This window comes from Palaemon carinicauda, chromosome 15, assembly GCF_036898095.1.
Source record: "Palaemon carinicauda isolate YSFRI2023 chromosome 15, ASM3689809v2, whole genome shotgun sequence".
In the NCBI taxonomy this organism is placed as follows: Eukaryota; Metazoa; Arthropoda; class Malacostraca; order Decapoda; family Palaemonidae; genus Palaemon; species Palaemon carinicauda.
In genome coordinates this window covers 46831744-46856172 of record NC_090739.1, presented here as the reverse complement: position 1 = coordinate 46856172, position 24429 = coordinate 46831744, and the positions used below count along the sequence as shown (strand labels likewise).

The 24429-nt window shown below is 49.6% G+C and overlaps 1 protein-coding gene across 1 annotated transcript in view; it reads left to right on the top strand.

Moving 5' to 3' along the window:
* The first annotated feature begins 3148 nt into the window (after nt 1-3148).
* The window catches only part of LOC137654601 (myb-like protein X), a 174832-nt gene continuing 153551 nt past the window's right edge, over nt 3149-24429 (top strand). The window contains exon 1 of the mRNA XM_068388379.1: nt 3149-3295. The gene's annotated coding sequence lies outside the window, so the exon portion shown is untranslated. The remainder of the gene's footprint in view (nt 3296-24429) is intronic.

Genomic DNA, 24429 nt, shown 5'->3' with positions numbered 1-24429 from the left:
CCTGTACAGCAGGAGAACCCTACTCTCTGCAGGACCTCCACGGTCGTTTTATGATATTCATTCGGGAGCAATTAACATTTCACAATGCGTATTGTTCGCTTACTGTTTAATTATCATTATCAAAACACTCGCATTATCAAGAAAGTCTCAAGTTTCCTCTTGAAAACCTTACTATTTTCAATTATTCGGATGTCTCGTTGGAGCCTATTGGTATAGTTTCGGGGCCGCATATTTAAAGGCTCTCGATCTTACAGGAGACATGTATCTAGGTTCTAATAGTTTGAAGCCATCTGTAACTATTCTCGTGTCAGGACGATTTGTTAGTTACACATTATGTAGCAATTTTCTTAGATACTGTATTTTGGACGACCAGTTCTGATAACTTGGTGGGTTATAGTCCATATTTCAAATTTAATTCTCGCCTTAATCGGCAGCCAACGTAGATCAGTTAGTATAGGAGTGATCCTTTCCCTGGGTGGGACACTTATTATCAGTCTTGCTCCTCTGTTTATTATGTTTTGTAATTTCTTGATTTGTACTTTTGGTAGGTTGTAGTAGATGGAGTTACAGTCTAGAAATACGCCTAGGACACAAACTTTACTTGATATCAGATTTGTGTCATTATTTATGTTTATTTGAATATTACCTAAGCTTCTCACGGTGTTTCTCTTTCCCACCACTATAAACTCGGTTTTGTTCTCATTTAATTTTAGTTGTTAAATTGACGACCATTCTCTAACACTATCAAGGATTCGGTTTAGAGTTTCAGTAGTTTCGTCATTATCATTTATGGAGAAGTAAAATTGTGTGGCATACGCAAAAAGTTTGAACTTCACACCATGCCTTTGTAATATTCTCGATTGACCATTAGTATAGATGCAGAATCAGATTGGACCAAGTACACTCCCTGAGGTACCCCTCTGTTCCAATGATGAGTGGGTGTCCGGACAATTCGGTCCCGGACAATTCGGCCCTGGACAATTCGGTCCCGGACAATTCGGTACTAGGACAATTCGGTACCAGGACAATTCGGTACCAATTAATTCTTATAATTTGGAAAAACAGTATTTTTCAAATTTTTATCGTTTCTAAAATTCCTATCAGTTCTAAGCATTACTTTTAAAAAGAAAATTTTTGCTTTTGTTAGTATAGATATAAAAAAAGTCCAATTGATTTATCCTTGTTTGTGCGATAAATAGAAAAAGAAATACATTTTTTGTCTTCATTATATAAAAAATGAAACAGTAAAAACCACACATTTCTTATGTTAAAAGTATGTATATAAAAATAAAATAGTAAAAACTATACATTTCTTGTCGTTAAAAGTATATAAAAAATTTAAACTTTAATATCATGAGCGATTGCTTCAAGGAACTGCATTCTTTCTGCTTGATTATATTTCTCCATCGTCTCATATTTCGACTAATATGAGCTAGTTTCGTTATATCAATAAGTGCGCATTCATTTTCCTTTTCAACTAATTTCCTTTATCCTTTTTCCGACACTATGCAGCTGCAAGACTCCATTGTGTGAATGATGGGGTGAAACTAGACTAAAAAGTCTGGAATAAAGAAACTAATAAAGTCGTTTTCTTTCTTTATTTTTTTTAAACTAAGGAAATAACCCAAGTAACAGTTTAGTAATAAAATAGTTAGGTGGATTGTTTATGTTATTTGTGAACAACTAGTGAATAACCAAACTAAGTAGTTAGGTATTGAGGTGATATTAAATATAAACAGTTTATAATATGTAATATAAAAATATCATATTTTCCTGATTTTAAAAAATGACAAGCCTGGTACCGAATTGTTCTGGTACCGAATTGTCCTAGTACCGAATTGTCCGGGACCGAACTGTCCAGGACCGAATTGTCCGGGACCGAATTGTCCAGGACCGAATTGTCCTAGCACCGATGAGTGAGAGTTTAGAATTTGCACAGAGTAATTTCTACCAACCAAGTAGTCTTTCAGGTATTCGAAAGCTTAATTTTCAACTCCAATGGACCCTAGATCACTTAATAGCAGTTCATGCACAACTGTGTCAAAAGCAGCACTTAGATCGAGTAATATCAAAATACCACATTTATTTTCATCCATCATGTCTAGCATATCATTTACAACAGAACAGATGGCTGTCTCCATTGAGCATAGTTTTCTGTAAGCGGATTGGTTGTCTGGTAAAGCTTCTATTACTTCTAAGTGACTGACTAGTTGTTTAAGAATTACGTGCTCTTGCACTTTTGAAACAAAGGATAGATTCAAAATAGGTCTTTATATGAGCTTAATTCCTGGTAATCCAGAGCACTTTTCAGAACCGGCGTGAGTATAGCCATTTTCTCGGATTTAGGAAACTTGCATTCTTCTATTCTTGCATTTGCCATTCTCATAATTATTTTGGCTAGACTAGAAAAGTTTCTTTCTCCAATTACTTCAGATATTGGCATAGGATCAATGGCGCACTTTGTTTTCATTGCCCTCTCGATATATACTGGTGATATCATCTTGTGTTATGTTGTTAAATCTCATTAATTTTATCGGAGTATCTGGTATATCATTAATCCGATGTTGAATATTTACAAATGACCTGGTTATGATTTCAATTTTGTTTTTAAAGAATACTACAAAATTATTTTCTAGTTCCTGGTTACTGTACCATCGGATAGCTTTATTTCGTTTACATTTCCCATTTAGGAGACGATATAACTTATATGTCTGTTGCTGCTTCGCAGATCTTTCTCTTATAGCATTTAGTTTTTTCCTTCTTAGCAGTTTTGTATTTCACACATATACTTTAAGTTTTTAATCAATTCCACTTTATTTCTTTACGTCTTTTTCCCTCTTTTTCACTAAAGACTCTCCATCAAACCAAGGAGATTGGTCTTTAACAGTTATAGTCTTTCCCATCAGTGGACACAAGGTATCATATTCACTTTACTCACTCTATTATAAGTGGCTGTAAGACAGTCAACACACATAGCTCCCAACAAACGTTTATCTATCTCTGGCAATTTCCTCTACTCGTAGTGTATTCATGTAAATTATTTTCATCTACCACGAAGTATTTCATTTTATCCCATCTTTGTTAAAGTTTACATTCTGCTCCATCTTGAATTCGAGTTTTAGGGTGATCTTATGGTCTCTGAGTAATGCATATAAAGTTCAAGAAGAGGAGGAATCTGGAACTGGAAGACGACCAAAACAATAACAAAATGTCAGTTTACCGTAGTGAAGTTAAGTGATGTCCTTTGCTTCTTTGACGATATTGCGATGTAGGATAGCAAAATAAGCTAGTGCAGGTAATTTTAAGTGTTTTTCCATTTTAGTTACTAGTCTCTTTAGTCTTAGTCCCGAGCTTAGCATAAAAGGCATTAAAGTAATAGGCTACAACAGGTCCGACGGTAAAGGTCAAGCCTACCCGAATTCGTATCAAGGGGATAACAACGACCCGCTGGGCGCTCGTTAAAGTTAACTGGATTGATTTGTGTAAGTACATGATTTGGTCGTATAATAATACAAGCCAACGTCCTTTATTAGGAGTCTGCTTTCAGAGTAGGTAAATATACTGTAGCTGATAAAGTTTGGAGCCTTTGTATATCAGCGGCCAGTTCCTCCAGTGTGGATTGAAAATGGACATCCTCTAACATAAACTTTCCCCCTTAACCTTAAATACAAGCCGTGTCTTTACCTACTTACCTAACCCTTACAGTGCCGTATTCTAAGTTAACCGTAATCAAGAATACAGGTGGCCGCTATCATACATACACCCCTAAAGTTTATAATGAAATAGTGGTAGCTACTGTTGGGTGTTGTGTTAGCTCTGACTAGCCAGCAGGAACAGGCCAGTGAGTTTTCAGTAAATATATGACACTTTAATTACTAGCGAAACAAATTCGCTATAAGAATGGGACGAGTGCTGGCTAGTTTGGTATTTTTCTCTATATGTTTAATGGGGGGCTGGGGCATAATAACTTGTGTATTGGTCGATTAAAATGTGAAGTCAGTCTCTCATTCTACGTCCGATGTTTATGTCTAGGAGACTGATGTCGAGTTACTGCGGTAACTGTGCAGGCGTTGCTTCCATTCGCTTTGGCCAGCTTTTCTGTTTTTATATGACGTAATCATTACCTAGCTTTTTTTAACCAATTGGGTGCTTCCAAATATTGATGCACAAGTTCCCGGATGTTGTTTTACAACACCCATTTATTTCCATGCTTCCCTTCAGTTTGAGTTAAACCACCATCACATAAAGACGTCTCTAAGAGGGAACTTAAAGGAAATAAAATCTATTTCAGAATTTAGTGTAATTTTATCCATGTTGGCAATTGATTGGGATGGAAACGCTCTCCATTCAGTGTATAGCTATTGTTACTCATGTGAAAGTAAAGAAAAATCCCAATGTAATGAGCCACTAGGATTGCGAGCGCATCTCAACATTACCGCTTGCCAATGCATACAAAGCTTGCAGTTTTTCTTTTCCCGCGAGCATTGTGAGCGCATGGCGGACCAAAAACCATTAGAAGGACGTGAAGTGAATCCTAGATAATTATGATATTTTATTTTTCAGCCACTTAGTGAACTATATATTTTCTAACTGGTTATCTAGTGTTTATTTTGCATTTCTGACCATTATTATTGCTGCAAATCACCCATTTTTAAACATCTGACTTAGCCAGTGGATATATATGTAGATAGCTTAAGTCCCTGACATCACGGCAGAAATTCAAAACTCGCGGCAATCGCAGATTGGGTAGCTAGGTGTACTACTAGTGCCACCACTCGCCAGGTAACTGTAACCATTCCATGAATCCTCAGGTCTTCCCTGCCGCCATTGCTGGCGACATCATTAGATTATTCGCTCGTTGTAACCTTGATTTTTGCTGTATCTTTGGTGATGTACAGATATTGGTTATTGGCTTTCGCTTGATTGGATTTTGCTTACGGATTCTCTTGAACCTTTTTTGATTTGGATTAACTTTGACCTTTGCTTGTTTTTTATCTCTCTCTTAATTTTTCCAAAATGGCTGACCCTTCCCCAGTTTATAGAAAGTGTATGGAAGGCTGTAAATCCCGCCTTCCTAAAGCCTCCATTGATCCCCACTCCATTTGTACTAAATGTAGAGGTAAAGTTTGTCAATTAATGGATCGATGTGATGAATGCCTTTTATTGTCTGTGAGTGAGTGGCTGGATTTCGACCGCTACTCTCGTAAGTTAGAGAGAGATAGAGTTAGACGTAGTTCTTCTCGATCTAGAGAATTATCCTCTTCCCATGTCACTGAACCTATTCCTTCCCCTGTAGTGGTAGTTCATGATCCCCCTACTGTTACTGCTGAGCCTATGCTTAAGGACATGAATCGTTCTTCTCGATCTAGAGAATTATCCTCTTCCCATGTCACTGAACCTATTCCTTCCCCTGTAGTGGTAGTTCATGATCCCCCTACTGTTACTGCTGAGCCTACGCTTAAGGACATGACGATCGCGATTCAAGCCCTTGGTGTTAGGGTTGAGTCGCTTGCTACGGATAAGAATCAACTTATGTCCGAGGTTAAACAACTTAAAAGGGCCAGTGTTAGTGCTAAAAGTGCGGTTAATGTGTTCAGTGCTGTGGAGGTTGCGTCTGCTCGAACCTGTCGTTCACCCAGCCTTAGACCTCTTTCAAGCTCCCCGACCCATGGGAGAAGGAATGTCAATCGGCGAAAGGGAACGGGAGGCGTAGCCACTCGAGCAGGCATCCCTTCGAGCGTTCCTAATGACATTTCACAGGACGTTCGCCCTCAGCATGGGAAAGGTGAGGTTAAGTTTACCTCATCGTCGGATGATGCAGTACAGTAGTCAGCAAGCATTCGGATCGTGACTGGCGTCAAGTTTCTAGACCTCTCGAGGAAAATGGTTGCAGTGGATCAGCGTTGCGTTTTATCGCCTCAAGCGCCTGGCTGTAGTCATTGGGACAGTCCAGAGCCTTTTCCATCGTCTGAAGAAGGATCTCCTGCCAAACGTCCTGTTAGGACGTCTGGCTCTGTTAAGCGTCCAGTCCAGCATGTTGCTGTTGTTATTCCGTCTGTTCATGCTCCGCCGCTACTGTCTGACTGGGTGGCGTCTTCTGGGCGATCGTCGCGTGACACGAGCGATGAAGAAGGCGATTTTGTTGCTGACGCTCCCGCTCCAACTTTACCGCAAATTGATCCTAAGTTGTCGTTGTTACAGGACATGCAGCTTAAGCTGTCCTCGTTTATGCAGTCGTTTCATTCTACTGATAAAGGAGTAACTCAACAAGTTCCCTAATGTCAAGAAGCTTCGCAGCTTGGACGTCGTAAATCCGATAAGCTTAACCACAAACGTCAAGCTTCCAGGCTTCAAGGTGAGCTTCTAGCGAATGTAGAAGCGTGTGAAGGCATTCGCCATGCTGCTAGACGTGACGCTGAACGTCAAGTTAAGCGTGATGCTGAACGTCAAGTTAAGCGTGATGCTGAACGTCAAGTTAAGCGTGACGCCGAACGTTAAATTAAGCGTGACGCCGAATGTCAAGTTAAGTGTGACGCCGAACGTCTAATTAAGCATGACGCCGAACGTCAAGTTAAGCGTGACGCCGAACGTCAAGTTAAACGTGACGCCACACGTCAAGTTAGACGTGACATCGAACGTCAAGTTGATCGTGACGCCAAGGGTCAAGTTGATGCCGAATGTCTGGCTATCGAACGTGATGCCAAGCGTCAAGATCGCGCAGTCAAAAGTCAGGCCCGCAAAGACATCGCTACTTCAGTTTGACTCTTGTCTGAGGAAGAGGTTGATGAACACCTTTCCTCGGCTGACTTTTTGGAAGACTTCTCGGAGGGAGAAGAGCTTAAGACCACACAGCATTCTTTGGATCTTAGGAAAATCATTAAGTGTTTACGGAAGTTTTTCCTAATCACTTCGTTCCTGTTGCTCCACGCTCCCCCCCTTCGGAGTTTACCCTTGGGTCGGCAGCTCAGGTGCCTATTTATACCAAGATGGTTTTTTCAAGATCTTCGAAAAGAGCCTTAAGACTGTTGGGCGACTGGCTGCAGTCCAAGAGAGATCTTGGCAAGTCTGCTTTCTCTTTCCCTCCTGCTAGACTAGCTTCCAAGTCAAGCGTGTGGTACGAGACAGGAGAAGTTCTCGGCTTGGGAGTTCCTGCCTCTGCCCAGGGCAACTTCTCAAGCCTTGTAGACTCTTCTCGTCGGTTGGCCATGCGAAGGACTAAGTTTTACTGGACAACTTCTGAACTTGACCATCTTCTCAAAGACGTCTTCAGAGCCTTCGAGGTTTTCAACTTCCTCGATTGGACTCTGGGAGCCTTGGGGAAGAAAGTTGCGACTTTTAAGAATTCTGACACAGACAGTATTATTCAGATAATGTCATGAATGGACAAAGCTGTTAGAGATGGCTCTAATGAATTAGCAGCTCTTTTTACAGCTGGAGTGCTTAAGAAAAGAGCACAGATGTGTTCTTTCCTTTCCTTGTGTGTCACCCCTTGTCAGAAGTCTGAATTGCTGTTTGCACCTCTGTCTCCATCTCTGTTTCCGCAGGAACTTGTGAAATAGGTTGCTTCTTCTTTAACTCAGAAGGCTACCCATGATTTGGTCGCCAAGACAGCACAGAAAGTTCTTCCGACTTCTTTTACTAGCCATAAACCTAAAGTAGAAACGCCTTTGCCTCTTTTTGCACAGCCCTTTCGAGGTAGACCCGTCAATAGAGATTACCCCAGATCCGACGGAAGAAGAGCTAAAAGGAGGGGATCTAGACCTGGGCGAAGCAAAGTCTGACTGCTTTCGCCTTCAGACAGCAGTAGGGGCCAGACTGAAGAACTTCTGGCAGGCCTAGGAGAGAAGGGGAGCAGACCCTTGGTCCGCTCCTTTGCTGAAGGAGGGTTACAAGATCCCTTTCATAAAGAAACCCCCTCTTGTTCAAGATCCGATAGATCTCTCTCCCAGATACCGAGAGGACTCAAAGAGGCAGGCATTGCTGCTACAAGTATCCCTCTTGTTGCAGAAAGGGGCAGTAGAGAGGGTGCAGGACTTACAGTCACCAGGATTTTACAACCGCTTATTCCTGGTCCCCATAAACTCAAGGGGATGGAGACCAGTCCTGGATGTAAGTGCCCTCAACGCTTTCATTCAGAAAACAAAGTTTTCGATGGAGACTTCGAAAACTGTGCTAGTAGCAGTAAGAAAGGGCGACTGGATGGTCTTGTTGGACCTCCAGGACGCCTATTTGTTCCGTAACTGACATACAAACCACACTATTTAATAGGGGTTATTACTTTCGGCGTAGCTGAAATGACGAGCCATTAGATTTTAACGAGGGTTTACTACCCCACCGCTAGTTAGCGGGGGTAGGGAGGGTAGCTTGCTACCCCCCCTCACACACACCTGTGCTTGAGCTCACTTTGCTCTCAGCTCGGGTGGTAGTCGGAAGTGTCCGCTTTCACCCTCGCCTTTCTGACAGCCATTAATGCCTTTTTGCTTTCTCTCCTTCAGGTGTGTATGTGAAGTTGGCCTCTGCTATCATGCGCAAGTGTCCTGGATTACCTGACTGCCCTTGTGGTACGTTTATGTCGGCAGTCGAGACGGACCCTCACACCCGTTGTACTTGTAGGGGCCAACGGTGTGATAGAACTAATAAGTGTGGTGATTGTAGGGAGTGGTCTACCTTCCTGTGGGAGAGGTTTTCTTGGCGACGGAAGAAGTCCAGGCGGGATATTTCTCCTTCAAAGGTTTCTTTGAAAAGAGAAAATCCCAAGGACTCTTCTTCCGTTGCCCAAACCTCCTCCGAAGCTCCCGCTCGATCGGTTTCCTCCGGGAGAACGTCGAGTGGTAGCGTAGGCCATGGTTCTGTTTCCCGACCTCGGGGTTCGTGAGATGGCGTTGCCTCCCCTAGCGAGGTAGCTCCACCTCCTCCCCCGGGGGAGGAATTAAATATTAATGTAAGTACTAATGATTTATTCCAGCTTTGGTCTTCCTTGTTGCTCGAAGGTTTGCCCTCCAAGGAAGCCTTGTTTGACATGATCCGGTTGGGTGCCACTGTCAAGCAATCGCCAACTTTGGCAGAGGTTGATCCTCTGTCTATCGTCGACGTTGTGGTGGCAGAGGCTTCCGATGCGGTATCTTTGACCTCTGCTCAAAATGCTGTAGCTGAAGGCTTAGTTTCTCCCTCTGCTCAACCTTCGAGGGAGGAACTAAGTCCAACAGTCTCTCCTGCCAGTGATTCTCCCCCTCGAGGGAGTTCACTCACAGAGACTCCTCTTCGGAGGACTGCTGACGGTCAGCTCGCTCACCCACCGGCCCCCAGAGGGCGCATACGGCGTAAAGCTCGCCTTCCTCTTCGCCGGAGAGGCCTTCCTTCACCTCACAAGGGTGTGAGGAGGCGCCTCTTCGGTTCAACGTCTCCGTTGCAGTCGGCCGCAGAGGAGCCTCGTCATTGATCTCCAACTGTTCCTGCCACAACCCTGGACCTCTCTGCGGATTGTTCGCAATCCCCTTCGGTGGAAGGTCGTCCTTATACAGGACACGCCTACCTTCCACCCGTCAAACCTGCTGACATTCCGTCGCCGTTCCTGGCTGCTGATGCGCTTTGGGGGCCTACCAATCCTGTTTTTGTGAAACAGGCAACGGTCCCTTCGGGACAACAAGGGCGTATACGCAAATTGTCGCATACGTCCCTTACGCGCCAGCGCTCACCTGCGCTCCAGCGCGCACCTGCGCTCCAGCGCGCACCTGCTGCCAACGATCCTGATAAAGTGTGTCAGCACTCACCTGCGCGCCAGCGCTCACCGTTGGCAAATGTTTCTGGCAAAGCGCGTCAGCGCTCATCTGCGCGCCAGTGCTCACCTGCGCGACAGTGCTCACCTGCGCGCCACTACGCGCCTTCAACCTTCTGCGCGCCAGGCGCGCCATCGTTGTCCTGCGCGCCAGCGCTCACCAACACGCCAACGCTCTCCTGCGTGCCAGCGCTCGCCTGCGCGCCAACGATCTTCTGCGCGCCCACGATCTTCCGATCTGGGCGCAGTAGGGAAGTTGAAGGCTTCCCCTAATCGTCAGCGCTCGCCAACGCGCCGTCGATCTTTACCTGCGCGCCATCCCTTGCCAGCACGCATTCGCGCACAGTCACCCACACGAGCCCACGAGGATGCGTACCCACGCCCATCTCCCCAGCCTGATGTGCACACACATGCACACCCACGCGCAAGAGATGTCTCTCCTGCGCGCACGCATCCAACGGTATCATCGCCTGCACGGACTCTTCATCCTGATCCTGCGTGCGTGAACATTCACCCTCACGCGCAATCTACCTTCTGCGCATCCTCTGGTGTCTCCGGCATGCGCTCCTACGCGCCATCGCTCGCCCGCGCGCACCCTCAGCATCGCCCTCGCGCGCACGCATACCAACATTTGCCTGCGCGCGCTCGCGAAAACACACTCCCGCGCGATACCCCGGGTATTCCCTAGCGCGCTCCCTAGCGTGATCGCCAATACCCTCACCCGCGCGAGGCTGCAGGACATCGCGCGGTAAGGTTACCATCGCCACCCCCCCCCCCCTCGCAAGCGCAGAACAGCGCGCTCACCGCCAGGGGGGAAGATTCCAGAAAGGTCCAGGGACATTCCTTCTCCATCTTTTTCTTTACAGGCGAACCCCCCCTCTGGAAACTCCTCCCAGGGATCGGTCGATCCCTTTCCCTCCAGAGGGAGTGTCAGCCAGCAGCCTTGGTTTGAGGCACCGTTCAGAGTGGTTGCGCAGGCGTTTAAGCCTGTTCTCTTTGAGCTGGGCCTTAAATCCTTGGCAGCTTCTACTCCCCTGAAGAGGAAAAGAGGAGTTTCAAACGTGGTAACTTCTCCGAGGACAAAGCTGTCTCCTCGTAAGTCTTTGAGGCAGGCCTCTTCATCCCCCCAGACTTTTTCTCCCTCCCCTTCGGACGAAGACTTCCCGTCCTCAGGGGAGTCACGTGAGGTGAGGCGTTCCCCCATCGCACCAATGAGGGAAACCCCACCTCGCGCTGGATAGTCTTCACGGGCTCATCGAGATCCTGCGCGTCTACTCGCACGCGAGCAATCCCCTCCGCGCATGCGAACGCTTGTCCAACCTACTGCGCGCCCTCGGCATTCTCCAGAACGCGCCCCTGCGTGCCATCGATCACTTGCGCGCCGTCGCTCGCCCATGCGCCAACGCTCGCCCGCGCGTCATCGTTCGCCTGCGCGCCAACGCGCACCCTCGCCATCGCCCGCGCGCGAACCAGGTAAAATCCCATCGCGCGACCACCAGCACAATCTCATGCTCGAGGCTGCAGGTCCGCATGCGACCAGGTCTTCGTCTTCACGTCCCCCTCCCCCCCGCAAGCGCAGACCAGCGCACTCGCCGGAGGGCGGGAGAACACCGGATAGGTCAAGGAACTTTCCTTCTTCCCCTTCTTTTCAGGAAGACCCTGTTGTGGTTTTTACTCCTAGGGATCGAACGATCCCCTTTCCTCCAGAGGGAGTCTCTGACAGCGCCGCTGTCAGTAAGCAGCCATGGTTTGGGTCCCTTGTCAGAGCTGTCATGCAGGCATTTAAGCCTGCTTTCTCTGAGTTGGGCCTCAAATCAGCGGCAGTTTCGACCCCCCTGAAGAGGAGGAGAGGAGTAGATGACGTGGTGACTTCTCCAAGGGCTAAGCTGGCTCCTCGGAAGTCTTTGAGGAAGGCTCCCTCCCCCCCCCAGACTTTCTCTCCTTCCCCTTTGGACGAGGATTTCCTGTCCTCAGGGGATTTACGTGAGGTGAGCCGTTCTCCCATCGCACCAGTGGGAGAAACCCCACCTCGCATAGAGAAGTCTTCTCGGGTAGGGGTGGAGAAGAGCCTCCCGCCATCGCTGTTGGAGTCCTGTATCCCTCCCAGGAGGGAGTCGAAGGACTCTAAGACTGTCCCAAAGTTGTCCTCGAGGATGAGACCAGAGCCAGCCAAACCCGCGGAGAACGTCCACGAGTCCCCCCAAGAAGAGCCTTTGGGGACAGGAGACTTTGCTGCCAGCCCTACAGGAGGAGAGCTACAGGAGTCCGAACATGCGTTCTGGCAGGTTCTGACTCTGATGAGGAATCTCAACGGGTTCTCGGATCCTGAGATTCCCCCTCGAGAGGGCAAGGACACGGTCCTGCACCGAGTCTTCGGCACTCAAAAACCCCCTAAGGCCAGCGCGGCTTTGCCTTGGTCCCAAGGGGTCAAGAGTGCCAGAGATAAGGTTGAGGGCCAGCTCTCCGAGCTTGCCTCCTCCAGCCGTTCCAGCGCCGGCAACAAACTCCTCCCGCCTCCGGTACTTTGAGATCATGGAGGAGTCTTGTTTAGCTCTTCCCTTACACCACTCTGTGGAAGAGCTTACCAGGGAGTCCCTCTAGAGAGACTCTCCAACCGGCAAATGTCTTTCTCGGCCTCGGAGATCCTCAGTCAGGAGAAGGTGGCGAAGTGTGCCATGCAGGCAACTTTGTGGCTGGATATCTGGCTAGGGTCTCTGGGCATCCTGTTACGATCTGAGGACCTATCCAAGGAGAGTACCAGGAAGGCCTTGGAGACCTTCCTTCTTTCAGACACTCATACCATCGAGTTTCTAGCCCACCAAGTCTCGAACTTGTGGGCTAATTCCATCTTGAAGCGTCGTGATGCGGTGTCTGAGAGATTTCACACGAAGGTCCCCAGCACCGAGGTCAGCAGGCTCAGACATTCCTCCATCTTGGGGAGGAATTTGTTTGAGCCTAAGGACGTGGCACAGGCAGCTGAGCGGTGGAGGAAGTCCAACCAGGACTCTCTCCTACATAGGGCTCTTACATCAAAGCCCTATAAACCTCCAGCACCTCAACAACCTCGCCCCGTTCAAGACAACGAAACCGGTAGTGGCAGCAAAGACAACGGTGTCGAAGCCCTTTCCTGTCAAAGACAGGAAAGGCAAAAAGTCCTCCAGGGGAGGGAAAAATCCTAGAGGGAGTGGCCGAGGCTGCAAACGCTAGGATTGGCAGTCCCCCTGCATGTCCACCAGTGGGGGGATGCCTACAAAGTTGCGCGATCAGGTGGCAGCAACTCGGGGCCGATTCCTGGACGATTTCCGTAATCAGTCAGGGATATCGCGTCCCGTTCACAACATCTCTACCTCCCCTGACAGCGAATCCAGTGTCGTTGACCTCTCAGCTCTGAACAGGTTTGTCAAGCAGACCCCGTTCAGCATGGAGACGGCAGACACGGTCAGACTTGCAGTGAGACCTCAAGACTTCATGTGTACACTGGACATGAAGGACACGTACTTTCAGAACCCAGTCCATCCTTCTTCAAGGAAGTACTTAAAATTCAGCCTAGACAACAAGATCTACCAGTTCAAGGTGCTGTGTTTCGGTCTCTCCACAGCACCTCAGGTTTTCACCAGTGTTTTCACCCTGATATCATCGTGGGCAAACAGGATTGGCATCCATCTCCTCCGTTATCTGGACGACTGGCTGATCCTAGCAGACTCGGAGTCGACCCTTCTTCGACACCGAGACAAACTTCTCGGACTTTGCCAAGATCTGGGGATCATGGTAAATCTCGAGAAGTCCTCTCTGCTTCCTGCTCAAAGACTGGTATATCTAGGCATGATATTAAACACCAATCTCCACAAAGCCTTCCCATCAGACGACAGGATAGCAAGGCTGAGGAGGGTCGCGAATCCTTTCCTCAGACAAGACGAACTCCCAGCCCAATCGTGGTTACGTCTCCTCGGTCACCTCTCATCCTTGGCCCGTCTAGTTCCCAATGGTCGCCTCAGAATGAGATCTCTGCAATGGCGACTCAAGTCTCGGTGGAATAAAGGACACGATTCCCCGGACGTCATGGTCTCTATGGGTCCTGCGGAACGTACGGACCTTCAGTGGTGGGTGACAGACGAGAACCTACGAAAGGGAGTGGATCTTCTCGTCCTCCCCCCGGATTTGACGCTGTTCTCGGACGCCTCAAAGAAAGGGTGGGGGGCCCACGTTCTGAACCACAGGACCTCAGGCCTGTGGTCAGAATCAGAAAAGTGCCTCCATATAAATCTGCTAGAAATGAAGGCTGTATTCCTGGCCCTTCAACAGTTCCAACAATACCTGGCGGGTCACTCTGTGGTGGTGATGAGCGACAACACCACAGTAGTGGCTTACATCAACAAGCAGGGAGGCACCTTATCGGAGCAGCTATCCCATCTTGCAGTAGAGATACTGAGATGGACTGCAGTCCACTCGATTCCACTATCAGCTCGCTTCATTCCAGGCAAGAGGAATGTGCTCGCTGACAGTCTGAGCAGGGCGTCTCAGATAGTGAGTACCGAGTGGTCTTTGGATCGTCTAGTAGTCAACAAAGTCCTGACTGTGGATCTGTTCGCTACAGCGTTGAACTTCAAGCTCCCGCTGTACTGCTCCCCAGTCCTGGACCCCAAGGCACTCTGGCAAGATGCCTTCCAACAACGGTGGGACAACATCGACGTTTACGCCTTTCCCCCGTTCTGTCTGATGAGGAGGGTACTCAACAAGACCAGAATATCGGTCAATCTCTCGATGACCCTTATAGCTCCGCTATGGCATCACGCGGAATGGTTTCCAGACCTTCTGCAGCTCCTATCGGAACTCCCGAGAGAACTCCCTCCACGACACGAGCTACTCAAACAACCACACGCCAACATCTTTCACAAGGCCATAGCTTCGCTTCGGCTTCACGCCTGGAGACTATCCAGCATCTCCTTGCAGAGAGAGGATTTTCGCAGCAGGTTGTGGAAAGGTTGTCTGTACACCTGCGGAAGTCTTCCACAGGGGTCTACCAGGCAAAGTGGAGAGTTTTCTGTGGTTGGTGTCGTGGAAGGGGTATCTCTCCACTCGATGCCACTATTCCAGCAATAGCGGAGTTCTTCGTGTATTTGCGAGAAGAAATGCGCCTTTCAGTCTCGGCAGTGAAAGGCTATCGCTCAGCCTTAAGTCTTGCCTGCAGGCTCAAAGGAGTGGACATTTCTTCTTCGCTGGAACTTTCTTTACTCATACGAAGTTATGAACTTACCTGCCCTCAGTCGGAAGTGAGACCTCCTCCATGGAACGTGGTTCGAGTTCTTAGGTCTGTTAAGAGACCTCCCTTCGAACCATTACGCCAGGCTTCAGATCGTAACCTGACTTGGAAGACGGTGTTCTTACTTGCTTTGGCTTCGGCCAAACGAGTTGGTGAACTTCATGGTCTCTCGTGTGACATCGCCCATTCAAGGGGATGGGGGGAGGTAACGCTCAGATTCGTCCCTGAGTTTGTTGCTAAGATTCAGAATCCGGGAGTGCCAGACCCTCGGTTTGACTCTTTCTGGATTTCGAGTCTTCGTTCTGTAACAGATGACCCAGACCATCTCCTACTGTGCCCAGTACGGAATCTGAGGCTCTATCTTAAGAGAAAAGCTGCAGTTCGTCCTCACGTGCAAGCATTGTTTGTAAGCACTGGGAGGACAAAGAGGAGGGTTACCAAGAATACTATCTCAGCTTGGATTCGTAGGGTAATCCATCTGTCCCTGAATCCCGACCCTCCTCCGTCACGTCGTCCTAGAGCCCATGATGTCAGGGGCATAGCTACGTCCCTGGCCTTCGAGAAGAACTACTCAGTGACGCAGGTTCTACAAGCAGGGGTGTGGAAGTGTCAGACGACCTTCACAGCCCACTACCTGCAAGACGTGACCCACAGGATGCTCGATACGTTCTCTATCGGCCCTGTGGTGGCTGCACAATAGCTGGTTTAAGCCTCAGGCTCCTGAATGGACAAGTAGCAGAAGGTTGAGAGCATTGTTAACCGGTTTTAGTCTGCATGAATGAAAAGGTATGTCTGGCCCTTATTCTTTTCTTCATCCTCCCCTCTCTTGGGGAAAGCAGCATCGTGGGTTCTCTGCACAGCTGACCTCAAACCACTGCAGGTAAACCATGTTCCCTTGTGTTCCCAGTATTAAGCTAATACTGTCATGTCCCCATACCCTGAAGAGGTGGTATTGGGAGAGTCCTAGCCTTAAGTTTCCATCTAAAGGACTTCAGGTCAACCTCCTAGGACGAGTCACACTTCATTCCTTCACACACAGCTTATGTAGGCCACAGCCCTTGCAGAGCAAGGTGCTAGCGAGGTGCAGGGACTCCTTATCGTTGAATGCCGACACACTCCGATACTGAGTCCCCGAGCAAAAACCAAAAACCAATAATGGCTGGGACTTACCACCCTACCTAAGGGTTGAGTCACCCATATTAAATAGCGTGGTTTGTATTTCAGTTACGGAACAAATGACAAATTCGTAGGTAATTTGTATTTTTCCTAACTATACAAACCTTAGCTATGTAATCAAACTTGCCCGCCAGCCCTGTCCCCCGTGAAGTCCTACCTCTAAGCAAAGTGAGCTCAGCACAGGTGTCTGTGTGGGGGGGGGGGGGGGGGGGGAGGTAGCAAGCTACCCCTCTCTAACCCCCCGTTAACTAGCGGTGGGGTAGTAAACCCTCGTTAAAATTCTAATGGCTCGTCATTTCAGTTACGCCGAAAATAATTACCCATATTAAATAGCTAAGGTTTGTATAGTTAGGAAAAATACAAATTACCTACGAATTTGTCATTTTGCAGTGACGCAGGTCCTTCAAGCTAGGGTGTGGAAGCGTCAGACAACCTTCACAGCCCACTACCTGCAAGACGTGACCCATAGGAGGCTCGATACGTTCTCTATCGGCCCTATGGTGGCTGCACAACAGCTGGTTTAAAACCTCAAGCTCCTTATTGGACAAGTAGCAGAAGGTTGAGGGCATTGTTACCCGGTTTTAGTCTGCATGAATATAAAGGTTTGACTGGCCCTTATTCTTTTCTTCATCATCCCCTCTCTTGGGGAAAGCAGCATCGTGGGTTCTCTGCATAGCTGACCTCAAACCACTGCAAGTAAACCATGTTTCCTTGTGTTCCTAGTATTAAGTTAATACTGTCACGTTCCCATACCCTGACGAGGTGGTATTGGGAAAGTCCTAGTCTACAAGTTTCCATCTAAAGAACTTCAGATCAACTTCCTAGGACGAGTCACACTTCGTTATGCCTTCACACACAGCTTGCGTAGGCCGCAGTCCTTGCGCAGCAAGGTTCTAGTGAGGGTGCAGGGACTCCTTGTTTCTTGGGTGCTGACACACTCAAATAACGAGTCCCCGGGCAAAGCCAAAAAGCCAGTACTGTCTGGGACGTCCACCTTTCCTAATGGGTGAGTCACCCCTATTAAAATGGCGTGGTTTACAGTATATGTCAGTTACGGAACAAATGACAAATTCGTAGATAATTTCTATTTTTCCTAACTATACAAACCTTAGCTATTTAATCAAACTTGGCCGCCAGCCCTATCCCCCTTGAAGTCCTACCTCCAAGCAAAGTGAGCTCAAGCACAGGTGTGTGTGAGGGGAGGGGGGGGGCGCGCTAACAAGCTACCCTCCCCTACCCCCGCTAACTAGCAGTGTGGGTAGTAAACCATCGTTAAATTTTAATGGCTCGTCATTCCAGCTATGCCGAAAGTAATACCCCTATTAAATAGCTAAAGTTTGTATAGTTAGGAAAAATACAATTGTTCCGTAACCGAAATACAAACCACGCTATTTACATAGGGGGGTATTACTTTTGGAGTAGCTGAAATGACGAGCCATTAGGTTTTAACGAGGGTTAAACTACCCCCGCGCTAGTTAGCACGGGGGTAGGGGAGGGGTAGCTAGCTACCCCTCCCCCCCCACACACTGGTGAGCTGCTTCACTTCACTTTTGGCTCGGACAATGAGCAGACGTGTCTGTCTTGTCCTCGCATTGTTGACAGCCTTAATCTGTTTTTCTTTTTCTTACAGTTTTGTGTGTTTGAAGTTGGCCTCTACCTTTTCTTCCTTTTATGCGGAAGTGCCCTGGACTCCTCGACCGCCCCTGTGGAACATTCATGTCGGCGGTCGATACAGACCCTCACACCCTTTGCCCGCAGTGTCGAGGTCAATGGTGTGAAAGAGATAATAATTGTAGTGAGTGCAGGGAGTGGTCTACCCCCCAGTGGGAGAGGTTTGCCCGGCGGCGTAAGAAGAAGTCTAAGCGAGACCGTTCTCCCTCAAGGGCTGCCTTGAGGAAGGAAGGCTCCAAGGACTCTTCTTCCGTTGCCCGAAGCTCCCACTCGATCGGTCTCTCGCGAGAGGCCGTCAAGTGGTAGCGTAGGCCATTCTTTTGTTTCCCAACCTCGGGGTTCGGGAGAGGGTGTTGCCTCCCATAGCAAGGCAGCTCCCCCTCCTCCTCCGGGGGAGGACATTGTTGATTTTGTTGATGACCAAACTGTTTCTAACAATGATCTTTTCCAGCTTTGGGCTTCCTAGGGGCTTAAGGGCTTGCCCTCCAAGGAAGCCCTGTTTGATCTGATCCAGTTGGGGGCAGCTGTCCAACAGTCGACGGTAATACCAGAGGTAGACCCTCTGGCTATTGTCGACGTTGTTGTGGCAGAGGCTTCCGACGGGTCGGGTCAAACCCCTGCTGCTGCTGTTGCGGATGTTGCTGAAGGCTCAGGTTTCCCCTACGAACATCCTTCGAGGGGAAAGCTGAGTCCAACGGTCTCTCCTGCGGGTTTTTCTTGACAGAGACTCCTCTTCGGAGGACCGACGACGGTGATACTCTGCCTCGAGGTCGTCTTTGCCGTAAGGCTCGCCCTCCTCTTTGCCGTCGAGGCCTTCCTTCTCCTTACAAGGGAGTTAGGAGGCGCCTCTTCGGGTCTTCGCCTTCGTCGTCCCCTGTAAAGGATTCTTCTCGTCGGGAGCAGACCGTTGCAGTGACATCGCTGGATTTTTCCGCAGATCGTTCGCGATCTTCTACGCCTGGCAGATCCCCCTTGATCATTCAAGCACCGGTCCCTTCGGGGCAGAAGGGCTTATACCACATTGTGGGTAAGTCCCTTCCGCGTCAGGTTACACCTGTGCGCCCACGAGCAGTAGCGCGCAAGCGCTCTCCTGTTGATCAGTCAACAGACTCTTCTCGCCAGCGCTCTCCTGATCGCCAGCGCTCACCTGCTCGCTAGCGCTCACCTGCTCGCTAGCGCTCACCTGCTCGCTAGCGCTCACCTGCTCGCTAGCGCTCACCTGCTCGCCAGCGCTCTCCTGCGCGCAAGCGCTCTTCTGTCCCTGCTGTGTGCAATGCGCGTCAACGGTCTCCTGAGCGCCGCCGATCTCCTGCTCGTCAGCGCACTACTGCGCCCCCAGTTCCTGATGCGCGCCAACGTCCGCCCACGCGCCCACGATCTTCGGATCTGGGCGCAGGCAAGGACATTGATCCTTTGCCTCGCCAGCGTTCCCCTGCGCGTCGACCATCGCCTGCGCACCACCGCGCGCACTCCTAAAGTGCATGCGCGCCCGCGCGCCCACGAGTCGACTCCTGAGCCCGCCCACTAGCGTTCGCCCTTGAGCACATCATCGCCCCCTGGCCCTGTGCCCCAGTTGGCAACTTCTCACCGCGCTACTGCGCGCCATCCTACGCGTCAGCGATCTCCTACACGCCAGCGTTCTCCTACGCGCCCGCGCGATCCTTCGCCTGTGCGCAAACGCTCGCCAACGCACCAACGCGTCTGATCGCCACAGGTCACCGACTCGCCTACGCGCTAACTCGCCTGTGCGCAGTCGGTCGCCTACTCGCCCCACGCATCATCGTTCGCCAACGCGCCATCGCTCGCCAACTCGCTTACACGCGCCTACGCACTACCGATCGCCTATGCGCCTTCGCTCTCCTGATCGCCAGCGATCGCCCGTGCACTCGTGCGCACCCTCACCTGCGCGCCCCCGCGCGTCAACGGTCGCCCGCGCGTCAACGGTCGCCCGCGCGCGACCCAGCGGTTTTGCCAGCGCGACCCCCAACGCGATTCCCGCCGGGTTTCGCAGCGCGCCCAACCTTGCGAGTTGCCGGGGACGCGTGCTTCTAGATCATCCTCGCGATCGCCACCTCATAAGCGCCGAGCACACGTCCAGGAGCAGGAAGATTCATCGGAGAGGTCCAGGCAACTTTCTTCTTCCCATTCTTCGTTTCAGGCAGGCCCAGTAGTATCCACTCCTAAGGATCAGCCGATCCCCTTCCCTCCAGCGGGAATCGCTGACACTTCGTCAGTCAGCCGGCAGCCTTGGTTTAATTCCCTGATGAAAGCGGTCGTGGAGGCTATGAAGCCAGCCTTCGCTGATCTGGGACTAAAACCAACGTCTCCCTCGCCCCCGCTGAAGAGTAGGAGAGGAGTGGATTTCGCGGTAACTTCACCCAGGGTTAAGCTAGCTCCCAAGAGGTCCGTCGGGAAGGCCCCATCCCCTTTGCAGGCGCTTTCTCCTTCTCCTGCGGACGAAGCTTTCCCGTCCTCAGGAGAATCCAGTGAGGTGAGGCACTCTCCCACGGCACCAATGGGAGGAACCCCACCTCGAGGGAGAGAAACGTCTCGCGTAGGAGGGACCGTCCAGACCTCTTTGCTAGAGTCCTGTATCCCTCCCATGAGGGAGCCCAAGGACTCAAAGACGATGCCCAAGTCATCTTCGAGGATTCGTCCAGAGCCAACCGTACCCCGGGAGAACGTCTGCATGTCCCCCCAAGAAGAGCCAATGGGGACAGGAGACTTAGCTGCCAGTCCACAAGGAGGAGAGCAGCACGAGTCAGAGCATGCCTTCTGGCAGGTCCTTAATCTAATGAGACAACTCAATAGTTTTAAGGACCCCGAGACCGCCCCCGCGAAGGCAAGGATACGGTCCTGGACCAAGTTTATGGTATTCAGAAGCCCCCAAAGGCCAGTGCAGCCCTGCTATGGTCCTAGGGGGTGAAGAGTGCCAGGGACAAGGTCGAGGGCCAGCTTTCCGAGCTCGCCTCCTCCAGCCGTTCTTCTGCCGGGAACAAGCTCCTCCCACCTCCTCGCGTTCAGCAGAGGAGGTACTTCGAGATCATGGAGGAGTCTTGTTTAGCTCTTCCCCTCCACCACTCTGTGGAAGAGCTCACCAAGAGTCTCTCTCTAGAGAAACTCAATGCCCGGCAGGTGACATTCTCAGCGTCGGAGATCCTAAGCCAAGAGAAAGTCGCTAAGTGTGCCATGCAGGCCACTTTGTGGCTGGATGTCTGGCTGGGGTCTCTGGGCATCCTATTGCGCTCTGAGGACTTGTCCAAGGAGAGCAATAGGAAGGCCCTGGAGATCTTCCTCCTCTCGGGCATGCGCTCCATCGAGTTCTTGGCTCACCAGGTCACTAACCTGTGGGCTAAATTGATTCTAAAGCGACGTGATGCGGTGACTGAGAGGTTCCACCCGAAGGTCCCCGCTGTGGATGTCAGCAAGCTCAGACATTCCTCCATCCTTGGAGGAAACCTGTTTGAGCCCAAGGATATAGAACGGACAGCTGAGAGGTGGAGGAAGACGAGTCACGATTCGCTCCTCCAGAGGGCCCTTACATCTCGGCCCTACAAACCTCCAGCTCCTCAACAGCTACAGCAGCCTCGCAAGACACCGAAGCAGGCTCCGGCAGCTAAGACCAAGGTGTCTAAACAGCAGCCCTTTCCTGTCAAAGACAAGAAGGGCGGAAAGTCCTCAGGGGAGGCAGAAATCCTAGAGGGAGCGGCCGAAGCCGCAAACGCTAGGATTGGCAATCCCCCTGCGTGTCCACCTGTAGGGGGATGCCTGCAAAGTTGCATGCACAGGTGGCAGCAACACGGGGCCGATTCCTGGACGATCTCTGTGATCGGACAAGGATATCGCGTCCCGTTCATAACATCTCAACCTCCTCTGACAGCGAATCCAGTGGCGTTGAGCTCCTATGCCATGGGATCGGCAAAGGGGCTAGCCCTTCGGGCAGAAGTCGAGACCATGCTCAAGAAGGATGCTCTCCAAGAGGTCGTAGATGGCTCCCCAGGCTTCTTCAGTTGACTCTATCTTGTAAAGAAGGCGTCTGGAGGCTGGAGACCCGTCATCGACCTCTCAGCCCTGAATAAGTTTGTCAAACAAACTTCGTTCAGCATGGAGACAGTAGACACGGTCAGACTTGCAGTGAGACCGCAAGACTTCATGTGCACACTGGATCTGAAGGACGCGTACTTCCAGATCCCAATCCATCCGTCTTCCAGGAAGTACCTAAGATTCAGCCTAAACAACAAGATCTACCAGTTCAAGGTGCTGTGTTTTAGTCTCTCCACAACACCTCAAGTGTTCACCAGAGTGTTCACACTGATATCTTCGTGGGCGCACAGGAACGGCATCCATCTCCTACGTTATCTGGACGACTGGCTGATCCTGGCAGACTCGGAGTCGACCCTTCTTCGACACCGAGACAGGCTTCTGGGAATTTGCCAAGATCTAGGGATCATGGTAAATCTCGAGAAGTCCTCTCTGCTTCCAACACAACGACTGGTATATCTAGGTATGATATTAGACACTAATCTCCACAAAGCCTTTCCATCAGACGACAGGATAGCAAGGCTGAGGAGGGTTGCAGAGCCTTTCCTCAGTCGAGAAGATCTTCCAGCCCAATCTTGGTTACGTCTCTTAGGTCACCTAGCCTCCTTGGCCCGTCTAGTTCCCAACGGCCGCCTCAGGATGAGATCTCTGCAGTGGCGGCTCAAGTCCCGGTGGAATCAAAGCATCGATTCCCCGGACTCTCTGGTCTCGATAGGACCTGCGGAACGGACGGACCTGTGGTGGTGGTTGACCGACGACAACCTTCGAAAGGGAGTGGATCTTCTCGTCCTTCCCCCGGATTTGATGCTGTTTTTGGACGCATCAAAAGAAGGGTGGGGGCCCCACGTTCTGAACCAGAGGGCCTCAGGCCTATGGTCAGAATCAGAAAAGTACCTCCACATCAACCTGCTAGAGATGAAGGCCATATATCTGGCCCTTCAACAGTTCCAACAGACCCTGGCGGGCCACTCCGTGGTGGTGATGAGCGACAACACCACAGTAGTGGCTTATATCAACAAGCAGGGAGGTACCTTTTCACAACAGCTATCCCATCTTGCAGTAGAGATACTGAGATGGACCGAAGTCCACTCGATACATCTATCAGCTCGCTTCATTCCTGGCAAAAGGAATATGCTCGCCGACAGTCTGACCAGAGCATCGCAGATAGTGAGTACCGAGTGGTCTTTGGATCCTCAAGTAGCCAACAAAGTCCTGACTTTGTGGGGTTCCCCGACAGTGGACCTGTTCGCGACAGCCTTGAATTTCAAGCTGCCGCTGTACTACTCCCCAGTCCCGGACCCCAAGGCACTCTGGCAAGATGCCTTCCAACAACGGTGGGACAACATCGAAGTCTACGCCTTCCCACCGGTCTGTCTGATGAGAAGGGTGCTCAACAAGACCAGACTATCGGTCAACCTGTCAATGACAACCTGTTAAGCGTCTCCCACGTGATAAACCGTTCACCACGATCTACTCGGTACCGCCTTCAACTGCATATTCCGTTCATGACTTTAATTGCCTTTTTCAAGCTGTCAGTCTTGTGATATTACGTTTACTCGTATAGTAAGTATAGGATCACCACTTGGCAACACTCAGCATATGGGGGCTGTAAATAGAAACTTATATGATGTCTGGCAACTATTTTTCTGAAGGTAGCTTGATGTTAGAAAACTGGTTGCCTATCAGTGCGCTCCGGGCGGTCATGCGGAAGTGGTTGTTTGTTGTTCCTTTTGTAATGAACGGTCTAAAGAGGAAGGTTATTTCTCTAGATGAAATAAATGATATTCTTGTTGAGGAATTTGATAATGATAACCTGTTTGATAATGAGAGCACTAGTTCTGAAAACTCCAGTGATGAGTATATTGAAGAAACAAAGTTTTCTTTCGACGCCGAAAGCGAAAATGACTTCTCATTACCGAATGACTGGACAACGAAATTTCACAAAACTATATAGGAAAGGAAACGCTGAGAGAGAGAGAGAGAGAGAGAGAGAGAGAGAGAGAGAGAGAGAGAGAGAGAGAGAGAGAGAGAGAGAGAGACAATAAAGTGGATAAATAATGTACAAATGTATGACGAACATATTTGATAACTATACAGGAAACGATATGAAGAGAGAGAGAGAGAGAGAGAGAGAGGGGGGGAGACTTGTCCCTTTGCTTTTATTGCTGATCCTGGCTTAAGATTTACGATTGAAGATAAAAAGAACCCATTAGAATATTCAGTATTATGTAGCCATTTGAAATGAAATAATAGTAGTACTGTATTAATTGTTTTTTTTACTCTACCATTTAATTAATATCCCTACTTTTAACTATAATTACGAATTATATGCATAAAGAAATGATATTAACTTTGAAAAATTATCATTAGTGAAATAACCGCTCAGGGCAAAAAAAGCGTGACGGTACGTTAGCGGCAACCTGGTCCAGGGGGGACGCTTAACAGGTTAATAGCTCCGCTATGGCATCATGCAGAGTGGTTCCCGGACCTTCTGCAGCTCCTGACG